This window comes from Gigantopelta aegis, unplaced genomic scaffold, assembly GCF_016097555.1.
Source record: "Gigantopelta aegis isolate Gae_Host unplaced genomic scaffold, Gae_host_genome ctg4372_pilon_pilon, whole genome shotgun sequence".
NCBI lineage: Eukaryota > Metazoa > Mollusca > Gastropoda > Neomphalida > Peltospiridae > Gigantopelta > Gigantopelta aegis.
In genome coordinates, this window is record NW_024533825.1 from 27,041 (window position 1) to 47,684 (window position 20,644).

Genomic DNA, 20,644 nt, shown 5'->3' on the forward strand with positions numbered 1-20,644 from the left:
AAAAATAAACAGACTCTTTGGTTAAGAATTAATCTAAAATACTTGATGGTCTGGTGATGAAGAGTGTTCTTCAGACCCCTTACTCTGTCCATAAGTCAAATGAAGCCGTCTGCTAACATATTCCCAGTATTGTTGACGTATTGGATCAATAAACAGTAGCTAATTCTGTACAAAGCTATGTTAAAAAGAGATAACACTTGATACACTTAATACTAGACTTACATCAAGAGCTTTTGTGAGACTCTCTTGATTGCCTTTCTCAGCTTCTTCTTCGTAAATGTCAATCAGTGTTGAAAGAAGGTAAGGAGAAGGTACTTGCTGTGAGCGCAATTCGTCACAGATAGCTCTTACATTGAGCTCCTCTGACAATTTCTTGCCCTTCAAAACTCTAGTAATATTAATTATAAAAAATTATAATAAGTAGAATAAGTAATATATTTTGTTTACCCACTTAAGATAATTCCATGCACTTTCATTGTTAGGTGCTTTACGAATAAAACAAAGAGCATATCTGTACAAAAACTAAAGATAACATTCTTTGAAATAATTATAAACTCACTCTGTTTCTCTCTTTATAACATCGTCTGTAAATCCAGTAGTATTATTGATGATAAAATAACGCTGGTTCCATGCTGAATTATTGCGAAGGTCTTCTTTGAGAAGTTGATCCATCCGTAATCAAGTTCACCCTCCCACAATTTATATGTTTTAATAACCATTGTCTATGTTGCCAAGCATGATAATTTTTAGCATCGTCTCCAGAACTAATGCTGTTAATTTCAGTTCTTTAGAAGGATTCTTTAGTCCATTCGCTAATTTTCTGTCTATGATACCTTATAAGGAAAACCAATAGGGTAGAGGCTGTGTGCATAATTAATGTGGGCAGTGCTTACCAAACTTGATAGTTTTTAGGTTCACTGATAATAACCTCTTCGGTAAAGGCTAATTCTTTAGTAAGATCTTGTTGTAACTCTTGAAGGATCAGACGTCTGTAATGCCTATACAAATAATATATAACATGTACATTATAAGTAATAAATACCACACTGTATAGTTAGCAGGGTTACAATCAATAGCTTCACTTGTGAGATCTAGAGCTCGTTGTGACTTCTCATCTTTTTTCATAATAGCTCTGAGGTAGTCATAGACGTCTTTAACTAGAAGAAAAGTGACAAAATGTCAAATATTATCGAAGTATTGGCCTTATATTACATCTATCAGTATAAGCTATTTGGACTACTGGATGGGGACCATCATCCTGAGGGAGGGGATGAATGTTTTCCATCAGGCCTCTCTCTATAATAAAATAAAACTCCTCATTACTGCTGTTTTTCATCATCAGACATAGCTGTATTCTACAGAAGCTCCGCCCACAGTATACGGAAATGTATTATTGTATTCTGTACAAATTTCAGAACGTTTCCGTTTACTTCCGTATACATAACCACGTGGAACCAAATGGATACAATCAAGCAGTGTTTACAGTGATCTCAAGGTTTCTGCCAGAGGCTCACGGACTGACAGATCTCCTGCAAACAGCTGTAAAATGTAAGCTTTAATATATCACTATATTCAACACTACAAATGATTTTTAGTGGGTTATCGACGTGTTGCTGTGGGACGTAGAGATTGTAGTTACCAACAAAAAAGACAGTTATACCATCAGTTAAAGATCTAGAAGAACTCATGACTGCTGTAACAATACCTAAAGAAGTAAGTATAAAATTAAAACAAATAAAACATTTGTTGTTGTCTGTAACAGTTAGAACTTCTAAAAACGCATCACTTTGTCACTCGATGATCCTAATCTCCTTCACAAACTACACAAGTAAAATAATGTATAACATTATTATATATTAACTAGAGTCATACAGGCAACACCTGTTCTTGAAGGTTATGACATCACTGCTCTTAAAACTACCAGTGAAAAAAGTGTTTCAGGTAATTGAAATGATGAGTTGTGATATGTTGAGTATATCCTCTTCCACAGTCAGCTGTCTCTTGTTTCAACTGATATAATTAAACTTTAGAATGGGGATAGGCTCGGATTTCCTATAAGACCTACTCAAGTGTCTCAGGTAAGATCATTGAAACTATATCAATTAATAAAATAATGACAGGGGGTATACTCTTAGACTATTAGCTAAAGGCATTTATTTGAAGTGATGGTACACACCTGCCATTAAAGGTATATATTGCTGAGCATCCAATATAATTAAGTTGTATACATTCTAGACCTCCACTCACCGGCGACATTTACAATATCTAATATGATACAATTAGCAGCTGCCAGTAAAGGAAAGGTTAGTAATATTTGTAGGGTTTGTAAGTGACATATTATACAAAGGGTATTATTGTTAGCAGTGGAGCTGAAAAGGTAAATGCCTTATTTTCAGTAGTTTTAACAGTTCTTTGAACAGGGCATTGAATTACGAGGACCACTTGATATATCAACTTGTATCCTAAAATACGAATTAGCTTTTGGAAAAAGGTTTTGTTAACTTTGCTTGACTTGTATGACCAAGGTGTCATTTATTTGGAATGAAAAATGAGCACTGTAAAGCTACTGTCACTGGCAATTGTGCACAAGTTATTTCACATTCTCGTGAGTTTCTGTTCTGTTAATTCTATTTTGATATTTTACTTTCAAGGTCAACGCAAGGATGTAGTTAAGGGGCTGTCTCATGCTATTATTGTCCATCTCAGAGAAAAAAACAAGGCCTCAAAAGACCACCGAGATATTGCTATAGAGGAAAAGTGATATTGTTAAGAAAAAACAACTATGATGATGATGATCAATGAATATATGAAATGTTGATTTGGTTAACATATGAAGGGTTATGGTAAAAGTGAAAAATTGGTTTGACTAGAAAGTGAAGTTTTTTATCTACAATATAAGCAGTTTTATTTACACTTTGCTGACAAGATGGTGCTAAGGTCTGTGTTTAAACCGTAAAGTTGATATAGAATCCATGACTGGTTAACAACACTGCGTACTTTAACGGTATCTCCTTGGACAGTCCAGTTTGTGTGTTTGCCCTCCTTAGAACAGTGCAAATAAAATCACATTGATCAGGTTGACGATATGCCTCCCTGGAATAATGAAGTAACTATGGTGATATTCCATTAATTATCATTTACCCACACTATCAAAGCGTTGATTTGAAATAATAAGGTTTTAATTCTTCAACAATTTTTTGCAACAATTCGTTTAAATGTCTTCTTTTTGTCAGAGTTCTATAAATAGACACACCAACTTATGACATCATAAATGGTCATTCAAATGTACCTCTGACATACTAGGAATGTGAGCCAAATACCAACTGGACAATGACAATGTTGAGACTCAAAAAGAGCAACATAGAGGAAGGACGAGCTGAACGACCAGTAATAGAAAGGGGCGGAGTAAACTCCAAACTTAAACATGTTCGCCAGTAGCTCGTAAACCTACAAAAAATACTTATTAACCATTTAAGTAGACTCCACCAACTTACCAGATGGACAGATAATTTCAAGATCTCGTAGAGAGGGCTTGGGCTGTTGATTTGAGATGATGGTGTACAAGAAGATAGACTTCTATGGACGATAAATACAGGAAGAACAAGACAATATGGTGTTGTCCCGCAACGTGATACCATCCTCCTTCAATAGCAGATTGGCAGAGGTTTCTAGCCTACTTTCATTTGCCATTAATGATGCAGTTACATTATGAAAACGACTAAAGACTTCACACACAGAGAACCCCAATATTTCTTGTCCAGTTAGAGTTTTCAAGACATCTGTAGCTTTTTCTATCATATATCCTTTATCTAACATTGTTGTGATAAGACTAGATGTAGTACGAGAGACACGAGTATAATAAACAGATGATAACGGATCTATTGCTGATTTCAAGACAGATAAGGCGATGAGTAAAGTGTTCTTCTTTCTCGTATTACTCCCCACTAATGTTGAATAACATGTCTTCTCTGCCTGAGTTTCTTTCTCATTTCACTCGGAATAATTGACTCCTTTGAGAACTTCCATTACACCCGATAACTGGCGTAACTAAGAAAAACAATTAAACCCATGGTAACAAGGACCTTCGTTTGTAGATTACCTTAGACATATTTGTAACTGCTTTACGAGCTACAGTACAAGGAGAAGGGGTGGGTTCCAATGCATGGGGAGGTGACACACCCAATAATGACTACCAGGTAAGTGCACGGCAATGAAGTAAGATTAAAGCCCTCATAAATTCAACAACCTGACTGCTCACAGCGACACAACAAAGCAGCCCACACCCACTTGCCCAGCTAGCCATAGATTGTGTGAAGACAAGATGTTGTTCTCTGAATTCTATAAATGACATATTTATAATAAACTAAATGATGACATTATATTTAAAAGATTTATTATTTCTCACAGATTTAAAGAGACACACTAATTTACAAAGCTTGTAAGGGTTTGTAGGTGACTATGAAGAACACTGATTAATGTACTCCTTAATATCTGATTATTGTAATATGCAGTAGGTTGGTAAGTTAGACAATATGGCTAGATACTGCTACAAATTGTCCTTGTAATCCACTTGCTGGTGTAGAAAAAAATATGAAGAATGTTATGTATGTGTGAGATATATCACTAACTTTTATAAGAGAACAAAGTGATGACGTACTACTCTTTTTTAGAGTTATGATGTAAAGTTCTTCTAGTGAGAAGTTAAGTCCACAGTACTTTGAATCTAAAAAGAACTCTAGACTACTACCCACACCACCTGATGAATCTATAATTATAAAATGTTATAAAAATGACAGACAGAACATTGACTACCAACCAGTCAATGTATCTCTCCTGTCACGTAATGGACTTGAACAGCTTTTTCTTAATTTTTGTACACACAACTCACAGCCTCGCCATCTTTGCCCCAACTACGTAACTAATTAGAGTATACTCATAGAATTCATGTTCACAAATTGTATTTGTGTTGTGAAACGCCTGAAATGGAGTATGATGGTACGTTACAGTTATACTTGACAAACCTGTTTGATTAGTTCTGCTAGCCAGCTATACACCTTTCATGTTTAGAGTGATATTCTAGTAACAATCTAGACAATATGAGAGGAGGCTACAGTGACAAACAATATAGATCACTTCCATCAACCATCATTCCATCTTACAGTTATATTCAGTTCTAATAATGCTAAAACAAAACAGAATAAAGATGGAGTGCAAATGAAGTTGGTTTTTTCATACGAGCACATAAATTATCAAGTATGTTGACGGGGTAATGGCACTGCTAAAAACACTTTTAAGAACTTCAGTTGTCTGTTTGGACAGTCTTGTTCAATAAAGAGACATAACAATTGAAACTGAACTGTGTACATTAGATCACAAGACTTATCATAAAATATTAGTATATTATTTACTTGTTTACTAATAGGATGATATAGTTCAAGTGCAGTTTTTAAAAACCAATGAGAAGTATTAATGAGATTTATTTGTACACTAAAATCAAGTAACATCTCCCAATACTAGGGGGAGAGAGAGAAAGATTGTGATAAATAATATGTATTATTACTTCTTCATTGAGCAGTTTGCATTGATCTGGCGACAGATGTTGTAATAAATATATCATAAGTTGATTGGATCCCTTTATGACAAATTTTGTAAAATTCCTCTACCAACTTTACTACTAAAGATCCAAGTACTGGAATGTGGGCAGTAGAACTTTCTAATTAAAGATGCTGCCGCCCATCCAACAGTCACTCTCAACAAAAAACGCTAGAATGTGTATTTTTAAAATTCCATTGAAGTGTGGAATACTTTAGTAAAAATTTTGAAGTGTTTTTCCTTGAAAATTTTAATACTACTTCAGGATTATGCTACAAATAATAAATGATAATACAATGTGTGTCAGAGTTTTGTTGGTAATTAGACATTTACTATAATCATTAAATTACAATTACTTAGGATTTAGCAAAGTAATCATTATAATTACAATTACTTTCAAAAACACATTAAGTTAGTGATTGTAACTACAATTGATTTTTGATATTAACTATTTAATTAAACAATTTCATTACTTGTGAACATAAATTAATAACAACATTTTTAGTTGTGACAATTTACTTAGAAAGATCAAATGTTCAAAGTTTTTTGCAAAAGTTTGATCTCCTAGGAGATCTTATTTTTACAAGAACATAGTGTGCCTAATCATGTCAAAGGGCAATTGTATACAAGTTAAAGAAGACATACTAACAATGTGCAAATAAAATCAATTACAATATAATTATAACTAAATTGAAAACATAGTGTGAAACTACAATTAGAATTACAATTAGACCAAAAAACTAATCATTACGTTTCAAATATAATACAATTACAACAACTCTGATGTGTGTGTGTGTGTGTCTTATTACCTTAACCAATTCTCAAACTGTTGTGTATGTACATAGCTATTATGTGGCTTGTCTAATTTAAACAAGATCTTCACTAGACTATTAATATAAAAGTTCAATTAATGCAAATTACCTCTCTTTGCTTTACCTTGCTAGTGCTTTGACATGAAAGACATTGTGTAGCATCTTCCTAATAGTCTCATTAAGCACTATAGAAGAGGTCATCACATGATGTAATGTACCTATATCACATGATTCCATGTAATATATTGTCTTATATCACATACATGATGTAATGTACTATATCACATGATATCCATGTAATATATTGTCTTATATCACATGAATGATGTAATGTACTATAGGACTACTGTGGTCCTAATCCACCAGCTGCTTGTAACATAAGTTCAAGATGACTGGGGAGTATTTGAACATCTAACGAAGGAGCACGCTCATAACATTTGTAACTCTGGAAAATAGACAGTTTAATATTATAAACAAATTAATTATAAGACAATTAAACAACTCTGAGTACAGCTGATAATGAATTAGTGTTCGAAGCATTTCAAATGATCAAGTAAAGCAACACCCCTTTTTCCTAAACTTTTTTGAGATCATTACATACTTCATGGCTAACAAAGGAACGGCTTTGGAGACAAGTCATGATTATGGTGATCACTACAGAGTTGCAGTAATGCAGTAAGTTTACATAGCATCAAAATGTACAGCATTTATTACTCTAAGACAAGATAATGATCACCAGCAGTTGCTAAAAGGAAAAGACATGATAAATGAACCAGTGTTTGTGTGTGTTTGTGTCATACCATAATCACAATGCATTATAGCTCTCAATACATGTTAAAATCTCATGAAAATGGTCGTTCAGCTACTGACAACTGATCATATCCATATTAAAATAATCACCTAAAATGAAAAACACACTCTAATATACATTATTACAATAATATGATAGATAAACACTAACAAGACAATGTTGACTAATCCTTTAACAAGTTGTAACCAAAAACAGCTGGCTATACAAAAAAACCATCCACCTTCAACAATGTGTGTGGGTGCAAACAAGCAACCAGACTTACAGAGATTAGAGGGAGAAATACGATGGTTGGAAGACGCAGCTAAATGAAATGGGGAAAGATTATTTTAACCACTAAAATAAATTAGTATTTCTAACACACAAAAGAGATGTGCTAGCCACAATCACTTACCATGTAAAGTCTAATTCCTGTCGAGGAGTAGACAGATAGTTGAGTTGAAGTAGGGACTAAAATAAAATTATGTCAAAGGGGAATAATGAGGTCACATTGCTATGTACCTATTTCTGTGTCGGCTAGTATGATGCATGCTCAACCAATGAGGGGATGTGCTAACATACCACCAGGTGGAGGAGGGGCTGGGTAACGCTGTTGCCTGGAGCAACCAAGAATGTATTTGGTCTGTTTAAAATTAGGATTGATGTTATCAGATGGATGTAATCTCATTATTTTTGAAGGGGAGGGGTCTAGTGTATCTGACTGGCAACAAAGAAGATAAATCGTCATCATCACTTGCAATTAATCTGAGCTGAATTAGTGGGGGTGTGGTTTTCCAAAGACCTAGGAATGTTGCCAAAAACACATGTAGTTTGAACGTTAAAAGTGAAGTCGTTTCTGATGGATTGGGTTTCTCCTTTCGTAATTACATCATAAGTAAAGGAAAAAGAATCAGAGGACTTTATAGCTGGAGGTTCTTTTAAATGATTCAATTTGTCGAGGACGTTAGCTGGAGGTTCAATACTGGAAGAGGTAGAGATAGTAGACCCTGCCATAACAGCTGTGAGGATTTTAAAAACGAGAATGATTCTGTTTTGATGTTTGATTCATCTCATCAAATTGTAAGTGAGACAATGATAAACATCTGGGTTCTTCAGGGGATAGATATTTAAAGTTTAGCGACTTTTTTTTTTTTTTTTTTTTTTTTTTTTTTTGATTAAAGGATTAGCGGAAAGAATGGTTTAGTATAAGGACTCTTTGGATACCATCTTAGCTGTGGGTCCTTAGAATATGATGATATCTTATTGTTGGATTTTTCAGATAAATGATACTTTAGTCTTTGTTTTTTCCAATTTTGTATTTCTATTGTGCTAAGTAAACACTCAGATGATGGATTGATTTGTTGTGGTGCAGTAAAAATAGGATGGTTTCTCTTGCCTCTTTGACTATGAGATTAACACACGAAGGTGATCGTTCCTTTAATCTCACTTTAACTCGTCTTTTACAGTGGGTGGTGATAACATTGATTGGTTATTAATAATGGTCTGTTAAACATCAAGTGAACTTGATGTCATCTTACAATCTAAAAATAATATATATGAATTGTGTGGGTGTATAAGAACTGATCAAATGGTTGCTAAACAACAATGAACTAACTAATAAAACAGCCAGGATATTAAGTAATATGATATTAACTAGTGAAATTATTATTGCTGGATATAGCATTTTACAGGTGCATGTAATAGGCTATTAAACTAATAGGTTTTATAAACAATACATCATTTTGTTCTCTTATGAACCACAAGATGTGGTCTCATCTCTGCATAAAAAATATGGTTACAGACACTTGTAATGGGAAAACATTTTGTCTGATATACTTCCTCTGACTGTGTCACTCAAATACCACAATAGATATAATTATTACAGTGAAATCATAATATGTGTGATTATAGTATTAAACTATAAAAAGTTGACAAAGACTTCTAAGAAATAGCAGTCATTATAGTACATTAAATCCTTACTAATGCTAAACAACACGTCTAAATACAACTATACAAATGATTTCACACAAAAAAAATCATTGCTCATACATCATATGATGTCACAGATGACACAATATAGTGATACTCAATTTACCAATATTAGTCATCATATCCTGACTAGTGTGAACTCAACCCACATCAAAGTCTATAGACTATTACAATACCCTAGAATTTTAACATACTACATACTATGTACAGCAGATGACAACCTGTGGTAAACAGTGACTCTTACTATAACCACAATGACATGCCTTACCTTGAGAGGTTGAAGATCATTTTTCTCTGCAGTGTCATTACTTCTGAAATGGCTTCATTGGGAGTTTGAGCTTGAGGTTCTTGACCTTTTTGATAACGGACAGGTAGAGTATCTTCTCCTAGCACTTTGTTACAAAGGGGAGGAGTTTTAATTGGTGATTTTATTGGGGTATCATTAACTGGAAGTGGGGTAGAAAAAACATTATTAGCAGTATATTTCTGTTGGAGTAAGAAAGAGATGGAATATCTTTGATGTTTTTGCTGGAACATCACTAATAGGAGGTGATATCACATTCCAATGAAGTATTATAAAAAAGGAGAGGAGTCTCTTGTGATAAGTCACAAACTAGGTGCATCAATTAAGTAGCATAGATGCTTCATCAAAAACATCAATGTCACTATAAACACATTCCTCGTCTTTCAATAGAATTCCTCTTCTTTCAAAAATCATGTCCTCCATTTTTAAGCATAGGATCTACTTCTATCTACAACTGCTACATTAAGAGGCTCTGATTCCACCCTGTTCCCAATCTCTCCATTATTGCAAAGGACTATTATGCGACATTCTCTTGAATACAAATCCCCTTCAGAGTCGTCAAGGGTGACATCGTTGGGGGAGGAGTGAGTTATAATGATAGGAGTATGGCTATCTGATGGAAACTGGGTCAGAATACACCACAGAAGGACAACTGGAACATCTATGAATTATAGAAAGATTAACCATTACATATATTAACCATTACATATACTACCCATTACATATATTACCCTTACATATACTAACCAATTACCCTCATTACTTATCACCTATCACAATGTCACCAATCTTCCATTAAAACATACATATCACTTGAAAAATACCATATCAAAACATACTGACTAGGTTCTGTAAGTGGTCTCCTCATCCTGATCAGTATCTTGCTCTAATATTGGTCATATAAAGTACATTGTACATGTAAATCAATCACTCACTTCATTATCACTATCTAGAATCTAAGCACACGTCTAGGTCTTCTTAATGGACGTTTTCTGCTCTCAAAGGTTTATCATTATTGTTTTTGTGTTAACGGTTATTATGGGATTTCTGGGTCGTTTTTTGAGATAATGGGGCTTTTTTTTACTGATACGGGTGGGACTGGAGTTTGAGTGAAATACGGTTTAGAAATACTAGTATGAGAGGAATCAACACTATTTCTTTTCAAATATGGACTTCTCGTGAATCTTGGAAGAGTTGGACATGAGTGCGAGGAGAAGAAAATAGACTTGATGGAATAAGAGAACAAGGAGGAGGGACAGTCTGAAGGAGGGTGGTAGGGAGAGACAAGGGTGGAGCAAAGGGAAGGAAGAATAGAGCGGAATTGATGGAGGATTATTATTTTGACAGTTAGAATTTTGAGAGAGGAGACCCATGGTTAAAATCAATAAATACATTTTTGCTGTTTTTCTTGGAAAAGACATTAACATACCATCTGGCATACGCTTTCTGATTATATTTAACGTCCTGACTTCCTAGGAGCTGGTGGTAGTAGATGATCTTCTTTTATGTGCAATTTATCTCGTGGAATTGACACACAGAGTGAACCCCTTTTATCACTGCAACATATTAACAATTAAACATGTACATTATCATGTGATAGATACCTTTGAATCAGTCCATCACCATTTCCTATAAAAAACTTAATATATCATATACATGCTAATATGTCAAATATACCTGCATTGCACAGTTTTAGGATCAATCCTGTTAATAACTAAATTCATCTTTTTCAATCTGTATATAGATATATAATAAAAACTTACTAATAACAGCTGTTTAATTAGTTGAGACAAATAAACATTTTAACAATCTCATTGTGTTGTCAAGGGGCTAATAGTTTTATATTACTGTTTACTAATGTTAGAATAATCTAATACGAATGTTACTGATAACAACACTGTGTTTACGTTTAAATGGTGCGTGGGTGAACGAAAGTAGATATTGGGCACGTGGTCGTTTGTTTTCACATGATTATTCCAATTTTTTAAATCATCAAATTATTTCAAAACACTATAACTTACTTTTCCATACTAATTTCCAGCCATTACTGTCATAAAGTCTTTGAAATCAAACTTAGGAATTTATCCGAAGAAAACCTTGGTGTTAGTAACACGTGTGTCGACACGTGATCCATAACGTCATCATTGTAAACATAATGTCCTCCACATAGAGAAGTCTTCTACCCTTCTTGATTTCATCTGAGGTAATCAGGTGATCTTGTAAGTAGAGCAGTAATCACGAATAATGATGCTGACTGTTTTTTCTTCCAGACAAAAATTGACTGATCTTTTTACATTCATTAATCTAGCCACGCCCACTCTTGAGGCTAAAACAATGATAAAGTGGGTGTTGATTGTTTTACTAAGCATTATGTGAATTAATTTCATTTTTATAGTAACCCCTTCAGAAAGGTACTAGAATTATTATTGAGTAATCGTTTGATATCTAAAATATTCCAACTTGTCTTCCATCATAGTTTTTATAAAGAATTATGTTCTTTTTTCACAGGCATTTGTAAAATCCAGAGCTCGTCAAGTATGTAGGTTATAACAAATGGTTACATATTAATAATATAAAATTAATTATAAACAATTACCATCAACAATTGTCACTCATTTGTTATCATGGTAACCAGTAATGTTTTCCTGTTGTGTCTTGAAGATAGTCCTAAGATTCTTTAGACAAAAAGTCTGCCAACCTAACAATCTTTGTATGCATCTTTTTGTGAGGAATTATAATGACTGACATAAAACCAGTATCATAAACTTGTTAGAACGTGCGTTGAAACTGTTTGACTAGCATTACAAAATGGTTAGACACAGTTCTAAGTTATTGATTAGCATCATAAACTAGTTGGACTAGTCTAATAGTTTTAATCTCATAATAAGTAGTGAAATGGACGTGATGTTTTTGATGAGAGAGCTAATTGCATAAAATGGAGACATTAATTCTATAGGAAATTATTATAGTAGTGTTTTTTTTTAGTTATAATTACTATGATGAGATACAGAGACAATATAAGAGAGATCATCATACACTAATTTTATATGGTATTATAATTCCTGGAGTGGATAGATGATAAGAGGAGCAGTACAAATGTCCTGGAAGATCACATGAATTTTTTCCTGATCAAAGGCTTAGTGTTTTTTAGTGTCTGTCTCAAATAACCTATATTATATTGTATATTTTATTTTTATTTATGGTCATAGGAAAACATAGAATTTGACCAGGAGGTCCAACGATTACATCAGTAAAGCTGTTTTTACTGTCATGTAATATATATATATATATTTAATAAATACACTGATAAGTTCCTATTGACTAGTTATGTTACATTAACAATGGTTTTTCTAATACAACAGTTTGAAATCATTGCAGACTCAACTATTATATTGTACACAGAAACCATTAAATTTTTGTCATGTGCATACGTTTACTTCTATAAATATTTACAATCATTACCAATGGGTCTTTCTTCTTCTTCCTCTTACCCATGGCTCCACAGTATGCAATCAGTATCTAAGAGACTTTACAAAGACATGAGAAAATGCTCTGAGAGTGAAGCAGGTTAGTAGTATAATCCATGAACTGTATGAGACTACATTGATTGTGGTATGATTCACCTGTTCATTAGTTTAGACAGAACTTTAATCTTAACATGGTAATATGTGTTCATTATGACTATTCACAGAGGCATAGCTAGCATTCCATTCTTTTAGAACATTTGGCAATTCACCCTGGGTCATGTCTACAGATGGAATTAGTTGAATTAGTTCTAGATAAGAGAGCTTGTGCCTGCTATTTGGGCTGGAGTGTTTTTCCTTGGTGTTGAATAGGGCCTCACTCTCAGTGACAAACCAGCAATGGTAACCACAGTTTCCTGCCCACTTATCCAAAGCACATAACCAGAGTTCAATCGTTTATGACAGATTAGAAGCCGATTACTATGGTTTCTTAATACAGTATATAGGGTTTGTATAATGCAATGGACATATAGGTCAATAATGAGACATGATAGTACCAACATAGAATATTGGGCTCCTTTGAGTTGTCGCTGAGCAAACTATATCATACCTTATATGGGTAGATATAGTACATAGTCAAGTTTACAAGTAGGTCTTTGTGGCTTAGAGTAAAGTAGTGATATTTGAATTTATCCTTTTTGTAAATTTATTAAAATAAGTGGGTAGTTGTGTGGTAGTGTATAATTTTAAATATTATTTTATTTTCACTCATAGCACAAGTCAAAGCTAATACTAAATTGTGCAGTGATTTATGTACATCTACAGCTGCTAAAAGTGAACCTCTAAAATCAACTGTGAATATATTATTCTGTTATTATTCACTAATGTAATAAAACATCCATTTCTAATTGTCTTGTCTTTATTACAAAGACATTTTCTCAGTAATATGCATATAACAATATCCAGTGGGACTTATGACCAGGTTGTATAGGAAAACCCTTGTTTGTATTATGAAAACATATGTGTAATATCTCAAGCATAAACCAACCTACTTCCTTTCTGTTCCAAACTCAGTTGATATGGAGACTCATTTTTGTATAGTTTTAGTAGGAGGATATCATCAGAACAGTGGGTGGGTTAACATTAGAAACCTTGATATGTTTCCTGTATATCTCCCACCATTGTCAACATTAATGGGACACTAATACTAATATATTCTTCATAAGTGGTTTATACATTATCAAATAGTTTATATTTGATTTGAGTATAACATGAACGTCATCAAGCCTGTGAATTTCCTGTTGATATTGGTTAGTAATATTATATCATTACTCTACAATGTCTAGGTTGAGTGTATTAGTGGATGCTCAGAGGAATTACAAGAACATTATAAGGAGCATAGATTAAGACAGGATACTACATTTACTGAAACCAATAAAGAAGTATATCTATTGAATTACTTGTTTATTTATTTTTGTATTTTCACTAGGTTTTCATAATCTTTACAAACATTTAGATGTTCATACAAAGCAAAGAGATACGAGATTACAAGTAATACTAGAATAGAAAATGATATATTTGTTTCTCTTTTATATTAGGAATTAGAAAAACAGCAGATGAGATTAGAAAAATGTCAAAGTTCGCAATCTATATCTCCAGCCAAACTAGAATTGGTAAGTCTTTCCTACAAATTTAACTCTTTGATTTTCTTGTCCTTCTTAGACACAAAGAATTTACAATCTGCAAAGGGTGACTATGAGAAAATTCATCTAAGATTGATGTCTGAAATGCCTCAACTTTATGAAGGAGAGTTGACTTTTTGAGCCTTGTTTAACAGCTGTAATGCAATCCCAGGTATGATAATAAAGTGGTTTTACATTGACTCCGCCCATGTCATCTAGCTTGTCTATCATAAAGATTGTGTTAAGACATTAAGTAGCTCATTAACTCAATTAGAGGCAATGAATGCCAAAAAGGACCAGTTAACAATGGAGGAACATTTTACTCGTATTAAATCGTATCTATTGTTGGTGACAATGGATAACATTGCTGTGATTTTTAAAACTATTTTTACGATGTGCTTTTATCACTTGTTATGTTTATGAAATCATTTGATATTATATATTGTCAGCAAATTTGTCTGTTATTTCTACCTTGTTAAGTACATATTAGTTCATTAGCATTCAATAACAGACTGCTACTATGTAAACAAAAATGAGTTTGTTTGCTTCAATAACTGTAAGTAATGAACAATTAAAAGTACATGATCATTATGAGAGTAAGGAAAATACAGAATCAAAGTGCAGTCGGTGGTAGCAATGAACATGATTGAAAGAGAAAGAATGATGATTCTGAAAAAATTGACTAATGTAAAGGAATTAAAAGATATAAGAAAACGAGTATGTGAAATTATAAAGTCAATACGTAAAAAAAAGAGTTTGAGAAAAAGGGATAGTAATAATGGAAAAGAATAAACGTTTTTATAATTAAAATAAATTATTTTGTATAATTGAGTCATTTAAGGTGATGTGTGTTGAGATTTTAATTTTATATCATCTGATGTATTAGGTTGAAAACTAACATGAATTGCTACTGCAGTGTCATCTCCTAGTTGAGCCTTTGGAGACGTAGCAACTTGTGGATTGGGGTTCTGACGACTGACTTCGATTGACTTGAGTCACCATTTGCTTTATCATGAACTTTTTTGTGGTCTTTTACGTTCATCTGAAACGAGCAAATCTTCGTCCACAAACATCACAGGCGAAGGGTTTTTCTCCTGTATGAGTACGAATGTGTGTTGTCAAGTGATCAGATCGTGAAAAAACAGCGCAAGCAAATGGACATTGGAAAGGTTTTTGACCTGTGTGAATTCGGAGATGGCGTGTCCAATTCATCTGATCGTGAAAACCTTTTGCCGCAATTATCCACAGGACAGACATGAGGTTTTTCAGTGGGAGATTTTTTATCTGATTGATTTTACGAGGTTGTACTAGAAGCCGATCCATTATTTTGATTGCTGTCGACGTGTTTTTTCAAACTTTTCCTTGAGTAAAACCTTGTAATGGTATGTTCAATGAAAGGAAAGGGCCAGTACCTGGTGTCCAATGTAATACCAGCTGCTTGGAAGGATGAGGCATAGATAATGGGAGTGAAGACAGGATGCATTTGAAGGGATCCAGTGTGAAGGCATATAGGGAAGCGTGGGTAGTTCATTGCCACTTGACACTGGAGTTTGAAGCGAGCATATAGATGAGATGACAGGTTGTGTCGAAGGTGGATCACTAACAGACATGGCTTGAAGTGGATTTGGACTCGGTTGCGATGGTGGAAGCAGGGTAGAACTGCTGCTAGGACTGGCGCTCTCCATTGGCCAGGTGGGAAGAACCGTGGGTTGGCTGGTAAATGGTTGTGATACGGAGGACGAGTGCGGAGAAAAACGAGAGCCCCCCGGAACCAACGAATGGCCACTCAGACGAAGTAAACTCGCTGGAGAAGTGTAGAACATGGAGTCATAACTCCCATTTCGCTAACTGGATGTAGGGAATTACTCATGCCATAATGAGAGAGAGGTTGACTGGAAGGCATTTTTTGTAAAATCGTTGCAAAAGCTCCCCCCAGCAAGGAAATTGGGTCTGGACTGCAATCTGGCTCATAACCGTATGTTTGTTGCTTAGGTTGGATTGTACGTCATCACACTGTACTGATGTTCGTATGCTGCAAATAAGGAGGGCTACTTGGTGCCTGCACAGGCGAATAGTTCATCATGCTTTGACAGTTCCAAACGCAAGCAGTACCAGAGAAACTAATCGGAGATGTCTTACAAACCTGGAGGCCCGCCATGAGTTAGCAATTCTGTTTGTCCAGAATGGGTTAGAGATTTCTCGTTGCTTTTACAAAGTTGCACTCACTATTTTGCTCGAGTTGCAGAATGTCAATCGAAGTCGACGTTTCAGTTCCTTTATAAGCTCCAACCCATGATAACAAAACCATAACTAACGCTTGAATGCGTGGGTTTGTGGTTTAGTAGACAGGATGTTTGATTTTACAAAGAGTAAAGGCGTCGGTGGAACAGAGAAGCCCCCCTTACTCACCACAACATGTACTAACGTATCCCAGTTAGGAAGAAGGATGGACCATACTTGGTGTAATCAGATTACAACACACCATAGCTGGAGTACTACAGAAGCCACACTACTCAGCCCCATCATTCAGTGTTTTTAGTCTCCCAAAACACAGCAATATCACCCACTCATTTACCGTTCACAGTGTTTAATTAAATCATTTGTTTTGCACCATAAAACAAATTGTACCATGTCACATATACACATGAGGCCAAAAAGACACTCTCTATTGATATTGGAAAAAAACTTTTCCCACAAAAGTCTTTTTTACAATAAATAGAGAACAAAGTATATTAACAATGACATAAGGTATGAAGGAAAGTAAGCTATTTTTTGTATGTTTTCTTTGTATAAGAATGGGTAGTAGGTGACATAAACATACTGTCAAAATCTGTAAGGTTGGATATGATAAGAATTAGAACTCTCTATGGAATGCATAGGTGTACCAATAGTTTGGGATGAGGGGTGTTGCCTGGTGGTGATATGTTGAACGATGACATCATTTTCAGTAGTCCATATAATAGGATATTGTGGCCATGAAAATAACCAGGACTTGATGGTGTAGTCACAGATGGATAATGGTGACGAAAATGAGGTGACTCTGGACTGTAATGAGATTGAGGATGTGTTGTGACTGGTGAGAAAGGGACCAGGAGTAGAGACGAGGGTCCAGGAGGGATAGAAAGGGGAGATAACATAGGAGATTGAGTGCCCACGGAGATGTAGTGGGTGACATGAGGTAATTTACTGATGATAGAAAAAGAGAAAAGTATTAATATTAGTTTTAACAGTCACACCTGAGGCGTTCTACATACAAACTATTGTCAAACTAACTAAGTCATCTTTATAACAGACTGTGTTATGACCACAAAATCAACTGACTGATTCAAGCAATAACAAATCTTGGTGAACATGCAAACTGTTGGGAGACAGACATCTCAATAGTTTTACTGTAAACACAACAACTGATGAAGCCGGTTTAGTGGTTGGTAATTTCTGGGTGTGGAAACTTGTCATCTTAAAAGGACATATACTATGCGTAATTCTCATGGTGTTTGTAATGAGTGGGCAACTGTTATGAATTTGTGTCATGGATTTTACCAGAGTGATTAATTGGTCCATATGACTTTAGTATCCAGATGAACCATAAAGAGCTTGAGCGTTTCCCAATCTCTGTGTTACAGATAAAAGAAGAGACTGAAAAATACTTTGCAATGTCAATTTTTACTTACAAGTCAGCTGCATTTTCTCGGAATGCTTTAGCAAATGGATTATTTGATATTTTTAATTGAGTAACCTATTATTATTATAAAAACAATTATACAAAAAAATTATACAATATATTGCACCTGTCAATTTTACATTAGTATAGATGTTATTTACTTCCTCATTCTGGTATGCTGTCACTGCAATAAATGTCGTCTCTGGAATTCCACTGACAATATAGGACGTGGTTCTTGCTTGGGTTCTCCAGAGGACAGTTTTCCTCTCTTCTTCAATCACAAGACGAAGATAATACTTATGCATTGAATGTAAAAGAGCCTGATTAAAAATTAAAGAAAAAAATGGTTTATTATAGTTGCTTTGACATACGTTTAGACCAGGTTTGTCTTTATTGTTTGTAATCTTGAGTTGCGAAATGACACACCGTGTCTCATCCAAAATGAGCCTGTATTAGGAGAATCAGGATGAACATATGTCTCATAAACGACTGAGGCTCGCGCTACCTACAGCTATCACCTAAAATTAAACAAAAAAAAAAAAAAAAAAAAAAAAAAAAAAAAAAAAAAAGTAGAAATAATTAGTATATAAAATAATGCCATCAACAAACCTAGCATTGAGAAATTTGAATCTATGATTATCAGCTAACAATATATCTATTTTCATTGTATATTTTGACTTAGGTTTAAGTCCACTTATACTAACTGAAAATCCAGGAAACATTCGTCTAAAATTATAAACAAAAAGTTAGTTTACAAAATAGCTGTTATTACTCTCAACTACCTTCCTGCACGATTAACAATCATTTCAGTCCTCTTTTAATAGAATTCATCCCATAACTCTTTACCATCTAATGTCACTTCTACATGTGGATGCTTTAAACACAATCTAGTGATCTTGCTAGTGGTATAACAATTGGTTGAGGTGGTTGATGAGGCAGAGGGACTGCACTACTAGAAGATAAGTCAGAGAACGGAGGATCTTGGCATTGCATTAATGGTGACATGGTCTACCAGTATTTGCATGTTGTTAGAATTGGGTTGAGTTAGAAGTGGACTTTGACAACGAAAGACATCTTGATCAGCAGTAAGTACATTATAAAAATCTATTGAGTCCTTCTTCATTAGGACAGCAATGAAGGGACTATTAAAAATAAAAAATAAAAAATTAACAATGACCGATAGTATCACTTACTGTCCCAGGAACAGATGGGACCTCGTCCTTCAGTTGTAGTTCTACTTGGGTGGAGCTCAAAGTTGGAGAATTAACGTCTTCTTCCCTTCTTCACTAGAATAGATCCATTTACTGCCGAAAGACCGTCACTGATCAGTTCTGATAGTGCAGTTTCACCTGCTGTAGACGTCTCCATTGTTCGTGTTTGTTTCTTCGAAACTATATCTTATGCTTTTAGCAATCCTGAGTGCAAAGAAAAGGCGTACATTCCTGGTGTAAGAGACTAATCAACTATTCTTTCAAAATGGCTTACTAATACGACTCAGATGAAAAGAATATTTGGAGTTAGCGCCCAGATCTTACAAAGTACGCAGTAAAGCTGTGACTTGTTCAAAGTACCTACAGAGGTGATAATGTCTCAGAGACTTATGATCTTTTTGTAATTCATTTGAATAGAACAAACAAAGTATTAAAGATTGCATATATTTGGTGTATCCTGAGACCTATAATTCAATACAATAAAAACTATAACAACCTTCAAACTAAAGATATGCTGCCCAAAAACTGAAAATATTTTTTAAAAATTGCAAAAACTACATTCACTGATGGAGGAGTGAAAGATCAACTATGTCATTAGATATTGATACAGTTAGAAAATCTGTAGAGTACTTGGCATAAAGTATGGTAGCTAGTTCCTAAAAGAAATAAATTTTACACTAAAGATGATATCATATTACATACTTTCGAGAACTCTTCCAGAATGACCGCACCTTCCAATAACTCGTTATTTGGCATACTACAAAAATTAATAACAGCAAGTTAATTCTTACATATAATACTACCTTAATAAATCCGATGTCTCTTCTCCAAGTAATCTTCGACGAGCTTCAATAATGTTTAGCTGAAAACCTGGACTTCTATCAGCATGAGCTTGTAACTGACTGCTGACCTATGTATGTATATGATAAAAGGAGAATTTAACACATCATGACTACCTTTTGAAGGACTGTGTATACATTACGTGATGGAGTCTGGTCTATGCTAAACAGTGGATACATTTCAGGGAATGTTGCTAATCGAGACCAAAACTGATGTCAAATGTTAAGTTCAGATCATAAGTCTATTGGTAGAAAAATTCAGTTGGTGGAGTTATTGTATTTGGTTAACATTACCTGGTCTAG

At 34.3% G+C, this 20,644-nt stretch overlaps 1 pseudogene; it reads right to left on the reverse strand.

Annotated features, from left to right (window-relative positions):
- Positions 1–33: 33 nt before the first annotated feature.
- LOC121392726 lies at positions 34–16,453 on the reverse strand (annotated as a pseudogene).
- Between the last annotated feature and the right edge of the window lie 4,191 nt (positions 16,454–20,644).